This window comes from Corvus kubaryi, unplaced genomic scaffold, assembly GCF_017639235.1.
Source record: "Corvus kubaryi isolate FWS band 111438036 unplaced genomic scaffold, C.kubaryi_AGA036_p1.0 128, whole genome shotgun sequence".
Taxonomy (NCBI): Eukaryota; Metazoa; Chordata; class Aves; order Passeriformes; family Corvidae; genus Corvus; species Corvus kubaryi.
This window is the reverse complement of record NW_024580663.1, coordinates 1686452-1690987: the sequence shown is the minus strand read 5'-3', so window position 1 is coordinate 1690987 and position 4536 is coordinate 1686452.

The following is a 4536-nucleotide window of genomic DNA, read 5'->3' as shown; positions in this document are numbered from 1 at the left end:
AGGAATATGGCCAGAGGATGAGGAATATGGTGAAAGGATGAGGAATAAGGTGAAAGGATGAGGAATATGGCCAGAGGATGAGGAATAAGGTGAAAGGATGAGGAATAAGGTGAAAGGATGAGGAATAAGGTGAAAGGATGAGGAATATGGCCAAAGGATGAGGAATATGGCCAGAGGAGGAGGAATATGGTGAAAGGATGAGGAATATGGCCAAAGGATGGAAGAACACAACTCTGACCCCTCCGGCATCAGCTTTGAGGGCCCCAGCACTGCCCAGGTGTCCCCCCCAAGCCCAGTGATCCCATGGAAGGTCCCCAGGGAGCGATGAGGGGGGAATCCTGCTCCGCCCATTCCTGCTGGCATTCCCGCACCACTGGTGACAGCGCTGTCACCAGCACAGGCGTTCTCAGCCCTACGAGGCTGCAGCTGAGGTGGAGTTTTCCTCTTGGATGCGTTTCCCAGGGATAACCAGGCAGGACGTGGGGATTTGCTCCGTAGGAAGCCCTGCCCTCGCTGTTCGACACCTCACGTGCTGGCCACTGGCATTCCCAAGGGATCCATTTCCAGGAATAGCACAGCAGTGCAGCTACACCTGCAAGGCTCTGCCTGGAAACGAAATATTCCTGCTCAGCAGACCCCAGGGATGAGCTCTCCCGAGGGAAGGGGAGCCAGGAGCTGAGGGCAGCCCCAGCACGGGGGTACCTCACCCACAGGATCCCACAGGATCCAAACTCAGCATTCCCAGATGTACTCAGGGATCCATCCACAGGATCCAAGGTTCATCCACAGGTGCAGAAGGAGATGGAGCCAGCCAGGAGTGAGCTCCTGAAAGACCCGAGGTAGATCCAGAGGAGGCACAGCCACTGCAGAGCTCAGGGGGGAAGGAAGGCTCAGAGCTGGTTCTAAAATTGATCCCGGATTTTAAGGTGTGGGGCAGTGTCCAGAGGAGGCGGAGCTGGACCAGCCAGCCCTGAGCCCTGCCAGGATCAAAGGCTCCTTGGGATGTTCTTCCCAAAGCCATTGGAAACCCCCTGGGATTGGTTTTCCTCCAGAGTTTTCCTCTGAAGATGAACATCTGAGGCAGCTGGAGTTTGAAATGCACCTTGGGCAGCGGAGGCAACGCCAGGAGGAGTCAGAGGAGAGCTCAAACACACCTGATGCCAACCCAACATTTCCTACAGCCAGGGTGAGCTGGGGGACAGAAGGAGGAGGTGAAAATGGGGGCTGGAAACCCCTCAGACCCACACGGCTCTGCCAACTCAAGTCCCCAGGATGGACAAACTCTGAGGGACACTTGACCCCGAAATTTGGAACACCTGCAGTGTCCCCATGGGAGGAAGCCCCCGTTGGTGCAGGACAGGTGCTCACCCTGAGGTCAGCCCCCTGAGCAGGTGGGAGCGGGCAGGACCCTGTGTGCAGGCATGGAGAAGGGGATTTCCCTCATTCCCGCATGGATGAAGGGCACCGAGCCCATAACTTGTGTTCAGACGGGAGCAAACGTCTCCAACTCTCACTTCGAGATGGATTCAGCACATCCCAGGTAAGCACTTCCAGGAGTTAATTACCTTCCCTGTGAAACATTGCCGGCTTAACTGCCACTGGAATTATTCTTCCTTCAGCTCCACCTGTCACCACGGAGTCCTGGCTTTGTCTGCTGGATTAAAGGACCCTCTGCTATCAAAAATCTCCTCCCTGCAAGTACTTAGAGCCCATGATCAAGTCACCTCTCAAGTTGCTCTCTGATGAGCTAAATAGATTGAAGTCATTAAGCCTATCATCACCCAGCAGGTCTGCCAGACCTTTTCTCAGTCTTCCAGCTCTTCTCTGAGCTCCCTCTAATTTTTTTTTTAATCCATGATAAAAGTGTGGATGCCAGGATTTGATACAATAGCCAGTAATGCTCTCCCGACACTTTTCCATCCTAATAGCCCCTCAGAATATAGGATGGTCACATGAATTATAAATTGGACTCGTGTCCTGCTTATCTGGCTCCCTAAGCCCCCATCTGCACCCTGCATTTGCTGAAACGTTCCCAAATCTCCTCATGTGGGTGACATCTTTTGTTGCCAGAGCTCCAGCACTGTCCCTTTATTCCTGAAGGGCACATGGATCGTTCATATCCCACCTTCAAACCAGCTCAGGACTTGGTTCCTCGAACAGGGGTTTCCTCCCACTCTTCCACGTGTGGGTATAAATCATGGAATCATGGAATGTCCTGGGCTGAAGGGACCCACAGGGATCACCCAGTCCAACCCCTGGCCCTGCACAGACACCCCAGCAACCCCACCCTGGGCACCCCTGGCAGCTCTGGCAGCCTCGGGGCCGTGCCCATTCCCTGGGGAGCCTGGGCAGTGCCCGGCACCCTCTGGGGAAGAACCTTTCCCTGCTCTCCATCCCAAACCTCCCTCTCCAGCCATTCCCTCCTTCCCTGAGCTCTGCCCTCAGCTCCTCTGCTGCAGCTGGACCAGCCCAGTGCCCTCAGCTGCTCCTCGGGCGGCCCCTCCAGACCCTTCCCCAGCCCCGGCTCCCTCCTTTGGACACTCTGGAGCAGCTTTGGATCTCTCTGATGTTGTGGCACCCAAAGTGCCCCAGCACTGGAGGTGAGGCTGCCCCAGCCCAGAGCAGAGCGGGACAATCCCTCCCTGGGCTGCTTCCTCGGGACAGAGATGTCCCTCCTGGCTCCCTGGCTCATCCAGCTTGCCATGGATCAGTCTCCCAGATTCCTTCCCACAGCTGTTTTCCAGCCTCATTCCCAGTCTCTCCATACACCCAGGGCTGCCTCACCACAGGCACAGAATCCCTCCCTTGCCCTTGTTAAACTCCACACCTTTGGTGATTCTCAGCCCTCTGCTTTATCCCGGTCTCCCTGCAGGGCCTCGAGGGAGTCACCAGCTGCTCCCACTTTAATTCCCAAACTTCCTCATTGTCCTTTTGAGTCCTGCACCCAAGCGGTTGATGAGAACGTTGATGACAACTGGGCCTAAATGGATTTAATTGTGGATTTAAACCTCTCCTGCTGCACTGAGTTTGTTCTTGGTGTTGGGGCATCTCCTCCTCAATCCCAGGAAATTCACACGTGGGAATCAACTGGAAAACTCTGCTGGAGACCCCCTGCCCTGGGAGAGCCGCTGGTTTATCCCAGGGCAGGGACTGAGCCCAGATTAAATGAGAGGCCCAACACGAACTCATCCAACCTCGCCCCACAGCCCTGAGCACCGCCAAAACATTCCAAAGGGAACAAGCTGTTTCCAAGAGTTTTCCAGCTGCTCCTTTCCCCTCCCAGCAAGGCGCTATGTAGGACACACAACCAGGGCATGAAATCTCCTCTGCTGACCCCTCTCTGAGGCCGCCGGGCCTGGTCTGGGGTAATTAACGGGGCCTCTGCTCCTTACGTGTCCTCTCTGGCTCCAGGTGTCCTGGGAAAGCAGCTGTGCCACGTCCGGCTGGGCTGGAGCACCTCGGGATGAACGGGAACATGGCGTTCCAGGGATTCCCACCAGGGATGGCAGAGAGGCTGTGCAGCTCCGTGACCCACTTCCAGCCCTTCCCATTCCCTCCATGGAATCTCCTTGGAGCACTCTGCACCTCCCTGGCGTCGAGGAGCCATTAGGGCTGTGTCTGCCCCGAGCCCTCCCAGCTGCCTCGGGATGCCGCTGCTCCTGACTGGGACATTCCCAAGCCGTGCCTGCCGGCACGAATGGAAGCCTGGCATGGCAGCCACATCCTGGAAGGCAGCTGGGAAACCAGAGGAAGTTTGGGATCGCTTGGATGGGCAGTGATTATCCCCGAGTGTCCTGCCAGCTGCTGATAGAGAGAGCCCTGGGAAGCCCCATGGGAACGATGGGAATGTCTCCACCAAATCGTTCCGAAGTGTGGATATTTTAGGAGGGAATGTGTGGAATCTGGTGACTGAGTGGGAATTCTGGGGTGTGCAGGGAATGGCAGAAGAGGAACATGGGAATGTCAGATGGGATGGCCCTGGATGAGCAGGTCCAAGACCTCAGGAAACCTCCATGGATTTCACTGGAATAATAAGCCCAGCCTTGGATGAGACCAGATTAAAACAAGGGCTGGATGAAGCCACTGAAGAAGGAAAAGCAGGAAATGCCCCATCCCTGGAAGTGTCCAAGGCCAGGCTGGAGCAACCTGGGGTAGTGGGAGGTGTCTCTGCCCATGGCTCATGGATGAGCTTTAAGGTCCCTTCCCACACAAACCAATCTGTGACTCTGGGCATTCCCTGAAAATCAAGACAGAGACTGGAGCCATCAAATTCCCGGGCAAAACACAAGGAATAAATCAGAATCAAGGAAGAAATCCAATGCCCAGTGACTCCCAGCGGTGACACAGGACAGACACACAAACCAGCACCACTTTTGGGATATCCCCAAAAAGCAGCACCTGCCCCATCCCAGGGAGCTGGGAGGCAGGAAGGGACCTCACAGCCAGCACCTGGAATGTCACCTGTGTCACACAAGGGCTGAGGGGATGACATGGAATGACACAGCCTGGAAGTTGTGAGGGCATGAGAGACCCCAC